Source organism: Pteropus medius, unplaced genomic scaffold (assembly GCF_902729225.1).
Source record: "Pteropus medius unplaced genomic scaffold, Ma_sr-lr_union100, whole genome shotgun sequence".
Classification (NCBI taxonomy): domain Eukaryota; kingdom Metazoa; phylum Chordata; class Mammalia; order Chiroptera; family Pteropodidae; genus Pteropus; species Pteropus medius.
This window is the reverse complement of record NW_024349801.1, coordinates 16879591-16899845: the sequence shown is the minus strand read 5'-3', so window position 1 is coordinate 16899845 and position 20255 is coordinate 16879591. Positions and strand designations below refer to the sequence as shown.

Genomic DNA, 20255 nt, shown 5'->3' with positions numbered 1-20255 from the left:
AGAAGCCATCCAGGTGATTCTGCTGATTTATGAAATTCGAGAACCGCTGGTCTAAAGTATAGTTTTTCAGTCCCTCAGTGCTAGTTGTATACTTCCATTTATTCATTGTTCACCTTCCCATTTTCTGTAAAGGAAAAGACAGTTTTTTTCCTTCAGACCCCACTTCTTTTTAGAGAATCTCACAGACTTAAAGATCCAGAAGAGATTTTAGAATCAAAGTCACAGGCAAATCATGCCTTTCAAACAGGTAATGGTCCTACCAGGAAGGTAATGGTTTGGTGTCTTAAAAGCAGCATCAAAATAACGTGACAGGACACGCTGGATTTTAAATTATATGGCAGGCTCCTAAGCTAAAACTAGTTGAACTGAATCTTGGTTTTGACATTTACCAGCTGTGTAGCTTTTGAGAAAGCTAAAGATGATCTGGGAGCCTTACTTTTCATATCTAAAAAAGAGTATAATGATAATACCTTCCTTTCACATGGCAATTTTAAGCATTAAACGAGGCAGGGAATGGAAAGTTCTTTGCTGAGGGCCTGGTAATCAGCAAATGCCCAAAGAATGCTGGAAGACATGTAACCATGGATATGCAGTCCAGTTGTCTGACCTTTAGATCCCTCATTTTAAATTGAGAGTCAGTGTGGTGCCTAAAAGTGGTACATTTCAGTAATAAAACAAAACTAAGTGAATCTCAGCAGCCGTAGACTCTAAGGTCTTCCTGTGACAGGTGAAAGGATGGAGACCAGCCCTCTCTCTCTCCGTATCCCCAGCCTCCAAGGACTGGTTTCAGCACGTTTGACACTTAATCAATAGACATGAACCAATTACTCAACAGCTAATTTCACAAAGGGAGCTACTTTCAGAATCAAATTATATGCATTCTTTGGCTAATACTCCCAACAACCCCAGCCAGGCAGGTATTGTATCTAAGCTCATTTTACAGAGGAGGAAGCTCAAGCTCAGAGAGCAGGACTGAATTGACAAAAGTGGAATTTCCAAGCTGATGTGGATTGACTCTGGACTTAAATTCAGACCTTCAGGATGCCAAAATCCCTTATATTATCCGCCGTGCATTCTGCTTTTAATTGGGTGTTAAGCATTGAACGAATGCATGCGTGCACGCATGAATGGATGACTGAATGATCGGATATAAGAAGATGATGCTAGAAGTTATTAGAAATTATTCTTTCCCCCAAGAGGGCCTCCTTTTTTTTTTGGAAGTCAGTTGAATGTACACTTTGCCTTTCCCATTTGGGTTGAGGCAGGAGTGAGCAGAGTTGTGACTTTGGCGCAGACCTTGAGGGAAAGCGGAATGTTGGGCATCTAATTTGGCTGCCGGGTGGTGTGGTCTGTGTGCTCCCCGCCCTGTGCCCACGCGCTGCATGGCAGTTGTTTCTAACCAGCTGCTCTCCCTCTTGTGATGAAGGGCTCAGTCTACACAGTTCTATGGGCAGCTCAGTGCCCTGGGCTAGGCCTGGGTCCCCGCCTCTTTCTCTCTACACAGCTGTTATCTGTTAAATTATGAACTTCCTAGTTGGCACCTGGGCAGATGTCAGGATGCCACTGGGAGGAATTTAATCTGGCAAAGCTCAGGAAGCTGAACTCTCTTGAAAAGGATGTGGGTGGACAAGCAGCTCTGTGATTTATTCAGGAGGTGGGGATCTCCTGTCTACAGTCTCTGGGTGGGACCTCATCCAGGTGGAAAGGGGAGAGACTGTTAGGCAAACTCTGACTGAAATGGGAAGCAGCCCCCCTGGAGAAGCACTTGGCACAGTGCATGGACTGGAGTGGGTCAGTACCTTCTCTCTCCTTTGCTGCCCCCTCTCTTGGGCATCCTGTGTAGCCTTTTTATGACATTTCCTTGAATCCATTCTATGTTTGTGCTACAAGTCACATCTATTTTTTCAAAACAAATTGATTTCAGAACCCATCAGGAAACTATGTAGCTATTTGAAATCGATAAGATTTATTTCAGAATATAGTCAGAGTGAAGATTTTTGAGTGATATGATGTCTTTATGGTTCGGAGAACACAAAAAATACTCAGGTTCCCTTTGAGTTGTTCTGGATTTTGATACTGAAAAGCAACATTCTACTCTGGTAGACAACCAAAGTGATCCACTGTGCTGAAAGGTCACATTGCATTGCAGTCAACAGCAAATACTCCAGACCTGTCTTGTGTGAGCTCTTCCGTCATCACTATTACACTGAATGGCTCATCCCTGAAATGCCATGAAAATTTTATGCCAATTTTCAGAATATGTGGTTTGATGGATCAATTTAAATATTTAAGAGAAATATTAAAACATTAAATATAGAGGCATATATATATATACGGTGTTATCCAATAGTAAGTATAGTCAATCATATAAATTATAAATGTGCATTTTAATATATAAAAGCGAATCATTTAAGACATGACTTTACTAAGAAAATACAATGCAGTGCAGTCTGGCAAGGCTTTACTGAGTGGTGATTATATTCTGGGCACTGCCGTTCCACGAAATGCTCGAGACACAAAGATGAATAAAGGAGGACACCTGTCCTCAGGGAGGTCATGGTACATCAGGGAACCAGGCATGAAGAAACGACCATAAAGGAACAGAAACTCAGAGAAAAGGATGGACAAATTAAACTGCCAATTTTTGTGTATCAAAAATATCGTAAGCAAAGTGATAACATAAGAGCAAGTATAGGAAATACTCAAAACAAGTATGACCTAAAGAAGTATTTTAGTGTTTGAATACAGAGCTCTTACAAACGGATAAAAAATATCACCACCCCAGTGGAAAAGAGGGAAAGGATCCAGTCACACAGTTCCTAGAACTGTACGTACGAATGTACACACACACAGGCACGCGCATGCACACTCCCGTGAATTCAACTGTGTTACCATTCAAAGAAAGAGAAGTTCAAGCAAAATGCATTGATCCCTTTTAAGAAAAATCCATGGGTGGAGAGAGATGGTTGTCGTGATGGGACGGGAGAATGTAATGGGCATTCCATTATAATGCTGGTGGGCATGTTAATCAAAACATCTTTTCTGGAAAATAAACTGCAATATGTACATAGAGGTTTAAAAACTTACCTCTTTTGACCCAGCAATTTCACTTCTAAGTGTCCATTCTAAGAAAATAAACAGGTATGTGGACAGAGATTAATGCACAATTAAGTGAGCTGCATTATGACTCAGAGGACAGATTTTAAACTATCAAATAACTCAATAGTAGAGGGTTGAACGGTTGTATAGTTTGTCGTACATCCTGACAGGTAATTACTTTACCATTAGAAGAAGCAGGGTTCCCAAAGAATGTTTAGTAGTGGTACACGAAAATGCTCAGGCACGAGAGAAAAAAGACCTGTATTGTATTTAAAAACAGGGAAAGAAAGAATGGTAGGAAATGTTTAGTTTCTCATTTATACATTTTATTTCCCCAGACTTTGACACTGAGTATGCATTGGCTAGTAATTAGAAAAATATCAAGAAATAAAACCTAAGAAGTGTATCAACAATCATAATGCAATGTCAGGTGAGAATTATACAAAGGAAAGACGTGTCCAGGAGATTGATCAATTAATTTCACTTCGTGAGTCAGTCAGAAAAAGTTGGAGAAGAGAGATGGATTTTAAGGACTGACATATAATTTGCCCAGTGGATAAAGGAAAGAAAGTCATTTCAGGACCTTCAGGAGCACGTGTTGTGTAAATGACAGAAACATAAACATACCTGGCATGTTGAAGGAATGAAATTGATCTGGCGTGACTGGACCATGCACTCTGCAGGGCAGAGAGCTCGGTTGAGTCAAGGAAGGTGAGAGATACCAGGCTGTGAAAGGCTTTCCATTTTGAGCCCATGCTAAGGAGTTTAAGCATCAAAACACAGATTCTGGGAGGCTCACAGCTGAATGCTGACTGCAGAACACACGCACACACATGCACACGAACAAGGTAAGATAAATTTCACTGCAAGAATCAAAAGTGTACGTATAAATATATATGCAAATACTTTTCAGAAATCTTGAGGAAAATTAATTTCTATTTTAATGATAAAATTCAAAGCAAACCATGGTAGGAAAAAAAAATAGATATACTTAAAAATACTATTTCTTTTCCTGTGGCTAACTCCTATCCTTCAAGGCTGCCCACCTTTAAATAGATCTGTGGGAGGATTTTCCTGATCAACTATCCTATAGCAGACGTTCCTTCCCACCTTTTATTTATTAGTAGCTACTAACTAGATTTATAAACTTCATGCGCCCAGGGAGGAGACCCATTGTATGTGCCATTGTATCCCCAGCGTGTGGGACGTCGTCCATGCTCGCTAACAGTTGCTCCCTGGATGGATTTCACGGTGCCCTTGCACGTGAAAGGCTTCATGGAAATTCACAAGGTTGATGACTCCTGTCACTTCTCACGACCCAGGCCATGCCTCGTCTAGGAAATAAGTACAGGCATATCAGGCTGCAGTGATGTCACATACAAGTCGATGTTCATTGTGAAATTGTTGTTAAGCTTGGAGACCAAGAACATTGGTCTGGATGAGCCATTGCTTAAGGTCAGGCAGTCAGCAGCCCTGGGTTTTAGTTTAGTCTCTGCCATAAATGCCCCAAATGGTATTTAGTGCTGCTTCGTTCCTTTAGTTTTTTTCTCCTGTACCAGGGGGATCTGCAATTAGTCTGAGTTGCTGATTTTAGGATCCGACCACAGGAGCCTCTTATTTCTTACCTGCCTCATGATTTCTAGTGCAAAGTTCAGCAGAAAGCAGCGCCTGACATATGCTTGATGACTTATTGATCAAAATATCTATTAGATTAGAATTCTTTGTATTTTGAGATTGATTACAGCATCCTACAAAGTTCATGGAGAGTTCTGGAAAAAAATATATTAGTTTATCTCGGTGTGAGGGGAGATGTTTTCCAACTGTATTTCAATGGGAGAGTTCACGGTTTCCTCTGAGGACTCTTTGCCTCTTTGAGAGCAATGGTGTAATACAAAGTAGTCTTTTCCCCGATGCTAATGCTGAAGATATTCTGTTGCTGCTGATATAGGAAATGAGCCTGCTGTCACCAGGAACAATAATGTATCACATGTGTCAAGTAGAAGGCAGAAGATTTTGAGCTCAATAAATACATGCATGTTTACTCACGAGTAGAGATCTGTGAATTGTTTTTCACATGGAAACAGCAGAGTGAGGGCAAGAAACTGTAAAGTCTTGCAGACAAACACCATCACAGATTGAGCTCTCCAGATTTCACTATCAGTGTCAGGGGATTTCTTTGACTTTTATATAGTGTCAGAAAAAAATGTATGCATATATATGAAAGAAAATTTATGTATATGAACAGAAAATGCCATAATTTGCTTTCGCAGATAATGCATCATCTCCTTGGGGCAGGGTGGGGGTTGCTAGAACAAATGATTATAGTCCAAGGAGCAGAGGATTGACATAATTGCCACTTTCTGCTTCAGAAACAAACTAAATGTCTCTGTGTTTCCATATCTGTGAATGAAGTCATGGCGGGTGTTAAGCACACAGAGAACATATAGATGCATTTCTTGCTAACATAGTTTGAAGCGCAAATATTTGAGAAGAGTCAGCTTTATCCTTGAGGAAGAAGTAAGATGCTGCAAAAGCTTGAAGATGAACAGAAGAGTGAACTATATAATCTGAAAGCTGTTGGTTTTTTTTTTATATATCCCATCAAATATTTGTGAAACTTGATATTGCTGAGTTCTGTAGCTGTGTAATGACTTAATATTTAATTGGAAAGGATTTCCTCCTTTAACATTGTGTTGATTGTAAAACCTGTACAGTTCCTTTTAAGGTACCTCACTTTTTCATTGTCTTGACTTATGGGGAACATGTTACGAGATTGTGTGGGTGAGACGTAGCATTTGCTAATTTTATTTTTCTTTTTTTCAGTTGTCATCGTATTTTTGCATTAGAGCACCAGTTGTGTAATTACATTATGCAAAATACTCATTTCTATTGTTATTAATTATTCTCTTTACATTAAGTTTATACTTTTCTGCCACATGTGCCTTATAATAAATTTTTTTTCCGGGAGCCAAGAAAGGAAGATACACACATATGATAAGCTTCTACATTGTGCCAAACCTTTTGCTCCATCATCTCATTTTATGAATGTGTAATCATCAGTAAAGATGCTTATACTCATTTTTTTTCCCCGCAGGTAAAACTGACATTTAGAGAGATTAAGTGATTTTCAGGTGTTCATATGTTGGAATGGTAGAGTTAGAAGTTACATTTGCTGGTGTCCTCACTTCTTTGTGACCTTTGCATGGAGTGTCTTAAGGAATGAGAGCCCAGAGGGCTTTTTTCCGCTTAGAAATAACATGGTGCAAGAGAAAGTATACAGAATGTGCAGTCGCATAGGTCCGGGTTCCGTTAATGCCCCCGAGAGTCCCTAGATGGCTGTTGGGGAATTGCTTTGCCTCTCCTGGGTCTTATTTGCCCCTCAAAAAAGTGGAGTTGACCAGAGCTCTTTTCAAATGTCTGTAGCTTTAGAAATACCTCACACTCCCAGGATGGGCTGATCCGTGGGAGCCGTTCTCATCTTCATCTCGTTCCCTACTTGGGTGTCCCCCTTTTGTATAGGCTGCGAGCCATTGATGGAGGTTATTGATGGCTCCTCCAGGTGGAGAAGCAGCTCAGTGAGCCTCAGACAGGGAGGTTTTTCTTTTTGGTCTGTCAGCATCACCCTGTGAAGTAGAAAAGAACAAGCACAGACAGCCCTGCCTTTCAAGCTGGGATGCAGGAACTGGAAGAGGAGTTTGCAGGAGATAAATCAAAGAAGATTGTCTAGAATTGGTACAAACAAAATTTGAGTATAACAAGTGCTGGAGTGGTGAGGCAGGATTTGTGCTCCTTTAGCTGAAACACAGTTACTGCAACTCGAGGGGAAAGGCAGACTCTTGGAGGCACAGCTGTACCAACCTCATTCTGCCTGGGACCAGCCTCTCGCAGCCCTTCCCAGAGGCAGAGCACTAGGCATCCAGTCAGTGCCTCTGCTTCCTCATCGCACCTCCTTTACCAGAAATAATAGGTACACCGGGTACTTGATTACACTAGAGAAACATTCTAAACACAAGTACGTCCGTGGAACTTATTAACGTTCAACTTTTTAGGTGCATTTTTCTGACTGGGAAAAGTAATATTGTTTCTGTATCATACATACGTATTATCTCACAGCAGCAATTTAATCTTCATGACAACCCCAAGAAAAAGACTTCATTATTTCCATTTTGTAGATGAGACAGCTTGTTCAGAGACGTTAAACAACTGCCCCAAGGTTACACAGCTCTCTGGGACAGAACTGGTTTTTTTGGTGCCCTGTCATCTACACTGGCTTTGCAGCAGCACCTCGCTCAGGGACAGTGTCCTGGGAGCAACGGGCTGTGCCTGTTTCATCAAAACACATAAATCGTCGGGGTTGTGTTGCTTGTTAGAGGTAGATTCTTCTGAAACACTCTTTTGCTGTACTGTGAAAGCCAGTGATTCAAAGATCCTTGCCAAGAGATCATCATAAATCCTGTTTAGACAGAGAAATCCCTAAAGGAAGAAGGGTTCTTTGCAGTGGCCCACAGCCTGCAGCAATAGTGTTCCAAAGAGGAGAATTTGCAACAATGCTTGAATGAGAGCCAGGGGGCTTGTTTACATGGGCAGGGGCACAGATGGCAGGATTCGATGGAGAGTAGCCCCTCACCCCACACGAAAGTGGGGAAAGGGCTTTTGGCCAATGCTGTCTGAGAGGCCACTGTCACATGTCGACTGCTGTAGTCCTCTGAGTTGCTGTGTCTCTTTCAGAGACAAGCAAACTTGTCTGAAAATCCGTCCTATACCACGATGAAAATTAGAGGTACGGTTGATAGCCATTTCTCTCAGCCCCCTTCCCCCTGTCCCTTTAGTCTAGTCAGGCTGACAGACCGGCCTGGCAGTGCACACCCTCAAATGTTGGGGAGATGAGCAGACTAACAGCCACATAAGCTTTTTCTTCTGTGGAATCATGTCTGCTCTTATTCGCTAGTACCTGTCCTATGTAGGACACAGTGCTCTGTGCTAGAGGGTGTGGGTTGGAGGGAGGAGAATGGGAAAATTATATGTGTGTGTGTTTAGAGATACTTTCTTCCTTTTGCAAGGGTACTTTGCAAAAGTACCCTTTTTTTTTTTCCAGGCGAGGCAACCCTTGGTTGACCTCACAGATTGCAAAGACCTTGTCAGTTCACAATCCCTGATTTTTTTATTTTTTACTCCTACAGCACCTGGTCTTCCTAGGTGGTCTCCCATCCAAGTACTAACCAGGCCTGACCCCGCTTAGCTTCCGAGATCAGACGCGATCGGGTTTGTTCGGGGTGGCATGGCCGTAGACCACAAGGGTATCCTTAAGTATGTGAATTTTAATCACAAATATTAACTATTTCTTCCACCCAAGAATGGAAGATTATTTGATATCTTCCTAATTATTTTTGCACTATTCTGTACAACAATTACCAAGCATTTATAAAGAAAAAATGCTGTTTTGAATATATACACACACAAGAAAGGCTTGGACTTGGAAATAGAAGGGAAATTTACAAACAAGGGTACATCCATGGAGCTTCTTATTAATGTGCAACTTCTTGGGTGCCTTTTTTGGACTTTGGGAAGGTAATGCTATTTTTCATATATCTCAGATAGGCATATAAGAATTACTTCACAGCAACAATCCTATAAGGTATACGCCATGAGGATCACAGTCCAGTTAGAGAAGCTCAGGTTCAGAGAGGTTAAGTCACTTGCCTGAGGTCACACAGCTAGTAAGTGGTGGAACCGTCATCTGAATCCCTGATTTCTTTATCCAAAGCTCTGTGCTCTTCCTGGGTTTTTATTGAAGGGCTATGAAAGAGTTAATTCAAACATATTGAACTGGCTCTGTTTTATTACTCTCATCGGCCACGTGTTCCCTTTGGAGCCTGGGTGTTTTTGCAGTGGTAACCGAAGCACAGCCCCGTCCTCTGTGACATTCCTTCCTACTCTTCCACAGCCAGCAGTGGAACAAGGGAAATAGAAAGTTAAATGAACTCCCCAAAGGGCAGTCACCAGGAGTCAATGGGTATTTGCTTTTTTTCTATTTGTTTGATTTAGAACAAAACAGAACAACAAATGTTCCCTGCCTCCAGGTCCAAGGACTTAGCTGCAGATTTAACAACAGCAGTTCCCATGAATAATGAAAGAGTTTCTACATTGTCTGAAAACAACCGTGACAGCAAAGAGACACACCGAAATGAAATTCAGGTGTTTGCTTCCTCGCCCCAGTGTCCCAGGCCTCAGCAGCATCATAGCCATCACCTGGGCACTTACTAGATCTACAGAACCTCAACCCCCTTCCCCAGATCCGCCGGAGCAGAATCTGCCTTTTATAAGGTGCCCAGGTGACTTGCACATCACAGTGGGAGAAGCCTTACTCCAGGTAATGCTGGGAAAAAGGAGGACTTCCCTCGCAGCCAGGGCATGAGGTGAATGAGTCACTCACTCCGTATCCAAAATTTAAGAGTGCCAAAATTCAGTGATTGACATAAGCAATATTTAATGTAATATCTTAATATACATATTATATTTCAAAATATAAAAGTACTTGGACATCTGCAGTCTTCTTTCTGGATCCTCGGGAGAGAGGGCAGAAGAAATTGCTGGGAAAGATCTGGGCGCTTTGGTTTCTTGTTTTCTCTAACTATTCTGAATTTTCAGCAAGTGAAATTGCGTTGAGTCATTTCCATTTTGGTCTCCATACCCCTATATTATTGGATTTTCAAACACTGTGATTATACCCAAAGAATCTAGCAATATAACCTGAACATTTAAGCTCCAAATTCAGTTCTACTGCTGAACACGGATCACGTCAATGAGGATGATGATCACAGCACCTAACATTTATCGAGGGCTTGCTATGTGCTAAGCGCATTACACGAATTATTTAATTTTTACGAGAACCCTTTACGTTAGGTGATCGTCTAAGGTTATCCAGCTAGCAACTAGAGGAGGTAGAATTTGGATCCAGGCGGCTTGTCCCAGAGCCCACTCTCTCTACTACTTCACAAATCTAGAATAAAATAGTATAAAGTGAATTTACATGGTATCCGAAGTTCTAAAGCAAATTTATGCATGCTTTTTTCCCCCCTTCCATGTGTAAGCATTGGATTGCCAAGTTTTTTATTCCGAAAATCTGTCCCTTTTTTACATTTTTTTGTTAACGTGCTCTTTAAAACAATGAAATGAGAGTAATAGATGATGATAGTTGCCTTTTAGAAATGTACATTAAATTCTGGCTACATTTTCTTTTTAATTAGGCCAAGAGGGGAAGGGAGAATATGCTTTTAGTTCTAAGGAAAACAAATATTTCGGGATCTTCCCTGCAGCACTGTGAGCATCTGTGAGCCCAGGTGGGCTGACGTGGCCTCTCCCCGTCTTTACTTCTTTTCTGCCTGTTTTGCAGCAGCCCCTGCAATTGCCTCTCTGGCTTGGGTCTGTGTGGGACTCATTAGCAGTGGGTGTGTGTCTCATCACAGTGGCTCATTCATAGGGCTGCCAGCAGAGCCAGGGATCGGGGGCTGCCTCTCTGGCCATCCTGGGAGGCCGCCACTCTGGGCCATCCAGAACAAAGCCGGGCCGCACCCTCTCACGGCCCCGTAGCCTTTGGCGTCCTTACAGGAGATGCTTTGAGATTGAAGAGGGACGTTGACCCTTGGAGATGGCGTTGTCAAGGCTGGATCCTGCCTTTCAAGGAAGACTCTAGGTGGCCAACTGCTGCTCGGTGACCTTCGTGATGGTGGAGTGAGTAGGCACTGGATTTAACAAGCCTGGCCTCTCCATCTGTCAGGCTGAGAGCAGGTGCCAGCGACACTGCCCAGCCTGGACGAGGGACGGGGATGGTGGTGCGGAGATCCCAGCAAAGGGGACTGGCTTTTGTGGACCCAAGCTTTCGGTCAGGAGTGCCGTTTTATTTATGTCCTGCCCGCACCGATCTGCTCTGTACTTCTGTGTGCCTTTGCTGTTTCTGTACTTTCTACTCGGGTCATGATCTCTATCTGATTCTGAGTTTGTTTTTAATTCTGGCTTGGTTGCTGCTGCCGGCCTGAACTGTTGATCCTATGTTAGGAGTTTCCGAAAGCGTGTGAGAGAAATGGCATGGGCTGGGCCCTGCTGCCAGATTGTGGTGTCTGGGGACACACACTTTGGGGCACTGTTTCCATCTCTGTCTTTGTCTCCTTCTCATTAAATCTTCCTGGGTATGTGGAGTTGACTACCAATTGGTGCCTGACCTAGTTACAGAGAGCCACTATGTTACCTCTCGCTCATCATAATAAATGGATCATAATGGCTCGTTCACTGTGATTCAACGTGGACTCTTATTTTAGAGTTGTTTCTGTATCCCTGGAGTGCATGGTGTGTGGATGCATGTGTGCGTGGACGCATGTATATCCGTGTGTGCGTGTGTGTGTGGCACGGCGGTCTCAATGAAGGCTGACGTTTTCCGTTGCTGTGCTGGAATTTTCCTGTTGGACACCACTCCTGCGGCTTTTTGTATCAGATAGTTGCTGAGTTCCGTGTGTTATCTCCTCTCGTTTTCCACTTGGAGCACTTTCTCTGGAGCACGGGTTCTTACATTTTCTGTTCTTGGTGTCAGGTCTGTTTGCCTCGCTTCTGCCAAAGGGCTCCATGGAGTTACTCAAAGGACCTTTTGAACTGTTCATTCAATGAATGAAGAGCTCAGTCCAGAGAGTTACTGGGACAGCCGTGCTCCCAACTGGCCCCTGGTGCAGCATTGCTGGGCCATGACTCACGCAGTTGGCTTCTGCCGCTTCTAATCTCAGAAGCCGTGTGGGAGGTCGGTGTGTCCCAGCGTCCGTGACCTTTTCAGCCCCACTTTACCTTGCATTTTAAAAGAGACTCCCTCCAAACAAACTGTATTTATAGAGTAATAACCAATCTGTGTTCTCATTTCTAATTAATCATATGTACATAATTGCCAATCAGAGCCTCTAATCAGTAGGAGTTAATCAGAGTTAACATTTATTTATTTACTGAGCATCTTCTATGTGACTGACCTATGCCAGGTGCTGGGAATAGAAAAGTGAAAAAGATAAAGTCTTAGCAGGCGTTTCCAATATATAATATTCTTGTTAACTCATCATTTTAATCTGGGGAAGATTTGCTGAGCATCCCCGTGCATTTGGAGGGGTGCCGAGTGCCTTGCATCTATCAGCTCCTTCCATTTGCAGAACAGCCGTGTGAGTTAGGCAGTAGAGATGCCACTTCTCACCTGAGGAAACTGACACCTGCGAGTTGAGTAACTCCCTCTCATGTCACACATTTAATTAGAAAACAGAGGCCGGATTTGAACTCAGGATTGTCCAGCTCTAAAACTTTGCCATGGAGGTCTTTGTCGCCAACTCTGTGCCTTCCTTCCCTCTTTCCTACTGGATAGGTGTTTGCTTTGGGGGGCAGGAGAGTGCCCTGTGTTCTCACCATGTTCTACGGCTTCTGATTCCCCCCAATTTTACTGAGATATAATTAACATAGAACATTTTATTTGTTGAAAGCAAGGTGTACAATATAATGATTTGATATATGTTTATATTACAAAATGATTACCACAGTTAGTTAACATTCATCACCTCACGTAGTTACAAATTTTGTCTTATGATGAGAACTTTTAAGATTGGTTCTCTGAGCAACTTTCAAATATATGATACATTATTGTTTGAGGTCTTCATTTATAAGTGAGTTTGAGGTGTCTGGAAACCCTGAGTACAAATGAATCTGTTGACCCATAGAATAAGGGAGCTTTGTGCTTCCTAAGAATTCAGTTTATTCACGTCCTGATTGTTTAGTTGGGGAAACTGATCCTTTGAAAAACAGAGGGATCTGTCTGTGGTCACAGTGTCAGAGCCTAGGCTCAAACTCAGCACTCCTGATGTGTTGGTCATAGCACATTAACATGTTACTGACTAATGTGTTCTGGTCTAGCCAGTGAATATCAAGAAATCTTCTGGGTAATTCTGTCCAGACTTGAGGTTAGAGAAGCCAAAGTTAGATTATGATGCAAGCTCATTAAGGGCAGGGGTCTAATTTTGTGTGTCACTATGTCCATAGTCACCAGCACAGCGCCAGGCTCACTGCAGGGAGTCAACAGGTGTGTGTTGGAAGAATGAAATGGATGAAATGTAGGGGGCCTCCAGGGATAATCCCATGCAATCTGTTGGTAAATTGCTGACTTCTCTTCTTGGATTCTTCCACACCAGAGAGTATTTTAGAATCAAATTGATGGTATCAGTATTTAATTTGACACTTTGATGATTCAGTCATTTAGTATTATAAACTATTTTCCTATTTCTATTCTAGGATAAATTGGCTGGTTTGTTTGGCATCTCTAGGCAGAGTAGGTTTTTTATGGCCCTATGGAAAACTGATGGCGGGTACTCAGCTGTCAGAACACTGGTTCACTTTGGGCGTGGCTGGCTCACGTATCTACCCTGCCAAAGTCTTTCTGGCGGCATGACGAGGCTTTATAAAGTTAAAAATTTGTGTCTAAGAAAGATAATCTTTTTGAAATTATATAAGAAATGAGGAAGAGGAGAGGAAAAATCACCTGCAGTTTGTTCACGCTAATAAATTGTCTTTATTTTTCTCCTCCCTTCCAGTACTCAACTTAGGAATGTTTTTACATTATCATAATTGGAGTAAAGGTTTTATTTCATATGGAACCATATTTAAATATTCCAATCTATTATTCACATTGCTTTCCAATTCATATAATTGCACCTTTGGGAAAGGCCTGCTATTCCGTGGTGTGTACTGTGTCTTACTTAAACATTCTCCTGTTACAACAAGGTGATTTTGACTTTATGTGAATAAAAGGATATAATGCTTATTGGAAATGTGAAAGAAACAGAATGGGATTATGAAAGATTTGCGATACCTAGAAGGTTCTCTACTTCAAGTCAGTTATTCCATATGAGTCAGTTCGTTCAAGCTTGAACGCTTTATTTCCCTAATGAAGAAAAAGGAATACTTGAAACATGCACAGAGAAACTTAGGATTAGTCAACATTTAGTCAGAATTTGGGTGAGTTCTTTTTCTGTTTTTTAAAATTTAAAACATGAAGATGACATTAAAGCAAGCATCTTTCCTAATTGCTAGGAACAATAGCACTAGAAGTTTAAAACTAACTGCTTAGGAAAGCTAACCCGGTCCTTAAACTTCTTCAGGAAACGCAACTAGAAAGCCAGAAAAGTGTTGGAAGTAAATCCATCTGCTCCATTTCAGGTCAAACCTGTTAGATTATTCCTTTAACGAGGTTACAGGGTTTGAGGGGATGCGTCTGCAGAAGCAATCTGGTGATGAGCTGACTTGGAAGAGAAGGTTGAGAGAGCTTTCATTAACTCTGTTTGCATCAGAATTTGGCAAGGTCACTGGAGAGAATCTTATTTAGGACACTAAAAATAGACAGTCTCATAGAGCCAATCATGCCATCATCTCTCCTTTCTTATCCTTTAGTCATGTCTTATTTTGAGAGCTTTCTTCATTCTTCTCACCCATCTGTTTCCACTGTAACTCTGCATTTTCTTTGGATAAGTGACTGCCTCCCCGCCCCATCCCCGCCCCCCGTGTGTTGGAGAAGAGAAGGCAGGAAATTTCAGGATCCCCACTCAACTGGCTGCTTTACCTTGTAATTGCCATACTCTTCCTTCCTCGCTCCCTCCCTCCCTCCACCTTTCTTTCCTCCCTCTCTCCCTCTCTCTCTCCATCTTACCTTAACACGGCCCCCAATTCTATGTATTTTATCCGTACAAAGACACTGTCATGTAGAAATACTCAATACATAATTATTGAAGAAATGAGAGGAAGAATAAATGAATGAATGGTCAGAGCTATAGCGTCAGTGCGGCTAAGAAGACCACTTCTTCCCTTAATGGCATGTCCTCTTACTGTTTTAATACCCCTCTTTCCACACCCTTGTACCTCTGCTTCCTAATATGGAATCTGTTCACTTTACGTGTATGTTCTATTGCTGTCTAGTCATCTGTCTGTTGTTGCATACCTCTGTCCATATCTAAACATGCACATCTGTTCAAAATAAGGTTCTGTAAAAATTCAAAGGAGTCATTTAATTCCTGGATTCATTATTTCTTTCCTCTTGATTCCATGAATTTCATGTACATTTTCATAAATAAAATCTTACCCCAAACCCTAATATGTATAAAATAAACAAAGCTGAGCTCCTGTGGATTAAATACAAGAAAGCGGGAAGAGGTGGGGATTCCAGAATCACCTCCCCACACTGCCTTCACCCTCTGTAGCCTCTGTAGCAGCCTTTGGGGTGCCCTGAAATACCCAGTCTCTGCCAAGCACAGTAGTAAAATCACTGGAGTAGATGACCACTGAGCTACCGTCTGGCTCTTACATCCTGTGATTTTTGATGTCCCTCAAACTTCAAGTCTGGGTGTCTGTGTGTATGGTTTGCAGCAAATGCAGATCTTAGGCAGTAGGAGCTACAAATGATGCAAATGACCGAGCTCCTGCTCTTCATAAGCTCACAGGGATTGGGGTGGCAGGCAAGTGGCTGAGAAAATGATGCCCTAAAACAACAAGGTGTCCTAGGACATACGGCCTGAATGACTGATAAAAAATTGTAGGTGTCACCTCTCCTTCCATCAGGTCCTGACTGGGCATCAGCTCTGTGTCGGGCATGTATGTGCCAGTTCAAACGAGTCCCAAGGAAAAAGACACTAATTGCTTGCTGTTCACTTTTCTTTTCCCTTTCTAACTGTACCACTGGATGAAAACTCTGCAAGAATAGTAGGCTTATCTGTTGGATAGTCTAGGGTCTTTATCGATATCTGGTACATAGTTGATGCTTAAGAAACCTTGGCTGACAGGATATATGTTTGCTAGGTGTGTGTGAGAGTATGTCTGTGTATGCATATATGCATGCAGGTGTGTGTGTGTGTGTGTGTGCGCGCTTTGAAACCAGGAGCGGCATGAGCAGGTCCAAGGCTTAGAGTGAGCAGGTAGCAGTGTGTGGAAGATGGGCTGGCTCTCATGTTCTCCTGAGAGAAAGATGCTGCCTGCATCCTCCCCCAAACCCTTCCCTCACCTGCTAGAGACTATGAGTGGCCTCCATGTGCCAGCAATGCTGTAAGCTGCCACATACTTCTCCTTCTATTATGTTTTCTCTAAAGATGTTGCTCATTGCCTAAGGCAGGTTCGTTATTTATCCTTTTCCCATTTTTATTATGTAAAGCAGGACTGTATGTCTCTGTAATGTATGCATCTTTGCAGGCAGCCTTAAATTTCCTTTGGAATAAAACAGAGTATGTGTAAAATGTATGTGCAAAATGCATGACATGAATTGTAGGGAGGAGGTGCAGATGGATTCTGTGCCTGGTGAGTTTTCAACCTAGTTTCTTCTCCGTGAAGACCTAGGTTGCTGGAGAGCTATTAGACTCTGCTTCTGCCTGTTACCAGGTCGGGACTAACATTTGTCTCTCTCTGTAATTCTATCTCTGCCTTTGGAAGAGAACCACTGTCATTCCTCAGAGTCCTCTCACACACCAGACCCAACACAGGTATTAATGCAGTTATTGTAGAAAGACCACAGGGCACCCAAGGGAGACAGGGGCTTTGCGGGCTCTGCTCCTCACCCACTTCGACTCGGAGCCTCCATCTCTTCACCCCTAAAATCATTACAGTGCAGTGGATCTGTGTTCTCCGCCCTTCAGTCACTCATGCTTGTCTTTACGATGTCTGGGCACCACCCACACTGTTATTTACTTAGTATTTTCTTTTGAATCATTCTGCTTTTCTTAAATATTTCGGAAGAAAATTTTATCACTATCGTTTATGGCATGCTAGTACCACCTGTCATAAATAGAAGACAGTCCTAAAATAAATAAAATTAAAATGAAACAACGTAATTGAATATACACTGAGCCTGAGACTGCCTTCTCTGTTAAAAAGAGAGATTTATTCAGGAATCACTGAAAGTAGAGACTTTTTCTTTGCTGAGATGAGGATTGAAAGAGAATTGAAAGATACTTCTGGATTCATGGTCGTTTAATGCCAATAATAATAATAATAGCAATTTGTTGGGCTCCTATTGTGTCAGGCATTGCATGGACTTCTTTATGTTTACTTATATTGAATCCTTATAACAAAAAACTGATAAAGTTTTGATGATGATGTTGACTGATACTTGGTGAACAGTAAATCTGTGCCAGAAACAATAGTGTACATAAGTCGCATTCATTATCTCATCCTCCCCACCACCCAACCCCACAGCTCTGTGAGGTGTTATACTGTCCCTTTTACAGATAAGAGTCCTAAGTCACAGAGCTGGTGAGTAGTAGCCCACATGGGAACGGCCCGCCGGACTCCGAGTTCCACATCCCAGCCGGGGCTGCACTTCCTGCCGACGTCTGTCCAGTTCCACAGCTTGGCCCCTGCTCTCTATCCTTGCTCAGTGATGTGCCCACTTGGTTTTGTTCCTAAACGGGGTCCTCTAGCTTTCCCTGAGGCGACCAGACCATCTTGTCAGGGACTGTGAAAGCTGGCTGTGTCTACACCTCACCTTGACAGCTAAAGGAGACCTCTTTTGCCCTCATGGTCTACTGCACATGCGATGCCCTCTTAAAGGTGGCCTTCATTGTGGCACCAGGTGGAGCCCATGAAGTCACAGACTCCTGTGGAATACTAGAGAGGGAAAGGCTCCTAGAGATCCTCTAGCTTACTGTTTCCCCAAGCGTGGTTAGATCTTTGCTGAAGAGGGTGGGCTGCTTTTAGCTGGGCAAGTGGTTATTTCAATTACAGAACTCTGTAGACTAGAGTAGGAAAGACCTTTATTGACCATCAGCTCCACCCAGTGTGTGTGTGTGTGTGTGTGTAACTTATACACTTACACTATCGGACAGCTACAGGTAGAAGGCCAAGAAGGCGTAAAGAAAACCTGTTTCAAAATCCAGCCTGGTTTCCTTGGCCGAAGCCATCAGATAGGGATTTAATAAGGGGACACTGCAGTGGAAGACCGCACAGAGCCTCTGACTGAGCACAGACAGGACCATTTACCTGTTACTTCCACACTAGTGACCCAAGCCCCATCTGGTAAGATGCTGACCCAACTCTGTACAACTACTGACTGTTATTTTTCTCTTCATTCTCGGTTCCTAGCAATTAAATTGGTAGTAAAAGTAGATTTCGCTTATAACCATGTGAGAATTTTTTTAAAAAAGATGAAAAGGAAAGGAAGAAACAGACCTAGAGGGGGGCGGGGGGGGCGACGACACCTGGGAGGTGGGTCCTGGGGAAGCGGCCTCGATCTTCCTATGAGAATATTAGATTCTTGATACTGGCACGTGATTTTCCCCAAGAATGTCAAAATTTGTACCTACAAGCGAACAGTATTATCCCACAAATAAAGTGCAGCACACTATGACGGAAACATTTAATGGCCCACTTCCCCTGCTGACCCCGAACGAATCCAGTGCAGCTAATGAGGGGTGAGGTTGCAGAGTGCCCGCCAGACCCCATCGCTGGCTCACTTCAGCCCCTCTGTGGCCAAATTCACATTTTTGCCTGAAGGAAATTACAAGTCACCACCCATCACAGGCCTTCCTAGGCACCTGCATATCCAGGTCCCTCTAAGTCAGGGACTCACTTCTTTACTAGCTCATTTGTTCAAAAACTACTTGGAAGCATCTGTTTGCACCTTTGTCCACCTGATACACAACAGGCAAGAAAACATTCATGCTTCTTGCCCTGCCGGAGCTTACAGACAATTTGAATTTGTGTCGCCTCTAACGTCAGAATAAGTGTCTTGAGGAGGTAAATAATAAAATGGCTCCCCTCCTCCCATAATTTTACATTGTAGAAGGACAGTCCCACTTAATTTTGAGAAACATTGTTTGTTTGTTTGTTTGTTTTTCCTTTCTGCGCATACTGGCCCCAGAGAGGACCCTCTCCTATTATATATCATAAGTCAGTTCTGTTGCTATGGACAGTGCAACTTACTTTTCTTACCGTGAGGAAACAGTTGCCGGCTGTGCTTATTTCTAGCACACAGCAAAAACTGCAGTGTGTATGTGCGTTTGTAAATACTTCTCTGACTTTCAATATGGAGATCTGCAAATAAGTTGATTTCTTGGTTATGTGGAAGTTAGCCTAGATTTGATAAACGTTAAGAGATACTGTCTCAGGCCTTGGGTCACGGTCAGAAGTCTTCGCTGTGTTCCTCGTTTCATTTTAGGGTGCTTCACTAGTGGCTGCTCTCTCTCCCTCTTTGGATAGTTCAGTAGCCTGGCAAAGTAATGTAGTCTTTAGTCCTTTTTTTTTTTTTTTTAATCATTGGACTATTTTCCTTAATTAGTGTCCTAATTTACATCTGGAGAAAGCTGTAGAGAGTAGCTGTTGGGTGAATTGCTGTAGGTTCAAGCCGCCTGTGTCTAAAGCCTGCCTATACTGCTTAGGGGCTCTATGAATGAAGGCAACTTTACTCAACTTTTCTGTGCCTCAGTTTCCCAGTTATGAGATAAAAGAAAAGCATGCTACCTCACATATAGGATTGTTATAAGATTACATTATACATTATAAGAAAGTACAGCCTGAGACCTGACACACTGCAAACTCTCAATAATGTTAGCAATTACTTTTACCTGTTTGGATTAGGTTGTATCTACATAACAGTTCCTGGAGGTATAGAAGAGTCAGAAGGGTGAGCATTGCGGGTACATCACTTACGTCATGCCCGAAAATCCTCAAAGATGATTAAATGCTTCATGCGGCATCTGAAGTATTTGGGAATTATCGATCACACTTTTTCAAACTCAGTGCTTGCACAAACACATAGATTTACTGTCAGTCAGTCTCGTTAATAGCCAATTGTTTACAAAAGGATAGCCTGTTTTTACTGATTTTAACTTCTTTTAGGAAACAAACCAAACAGCTTGCTATTGCTTTTATCAAGGCTGAATAATTTGGGCCGAGTATATCGTTATGGTCCTTTTTAAAAAAAATTACAAATTACACAATTATAAAATTATAAATTTTACATTTGTCATTTGACATCAAGTAGATAAAATTAAGGCAATAGATTTTCAATCTTTCAAAATTTTAAAAAATAGTTTTAGAGTTGTTCTCTTTTTCACTGCAACCACTTACTCATTTCTCCAATAAGCGAAGCCCTGTAGAGAGAGGGTTAGCAG

General features: G+C 42.3%; 1 protein-coding gene and 1 non-coding gene across 3 annotated transcripts in view; one reads left to right on the top strand and one right to left on the bottom strand.

The window, feature by feature from the left end:
- Positions 1-20255, top strand: part of CDH11 (cadherin 11) — a 135158-nt gene that overhangs the window by 29600 nt on the left and 85303 nt on the right. The gene's annotated exons all lie outside the window — the stretch shown is intronic.
- On the bottom strand, positions 8271-8389 carry LOC120581088 (5S ribosomal RNA). Its single transcript, XR_005647146.1, has one exon. It is a non-coding gene; the product is annotated as a 5S ribosomal RNA (ribosomal RNA).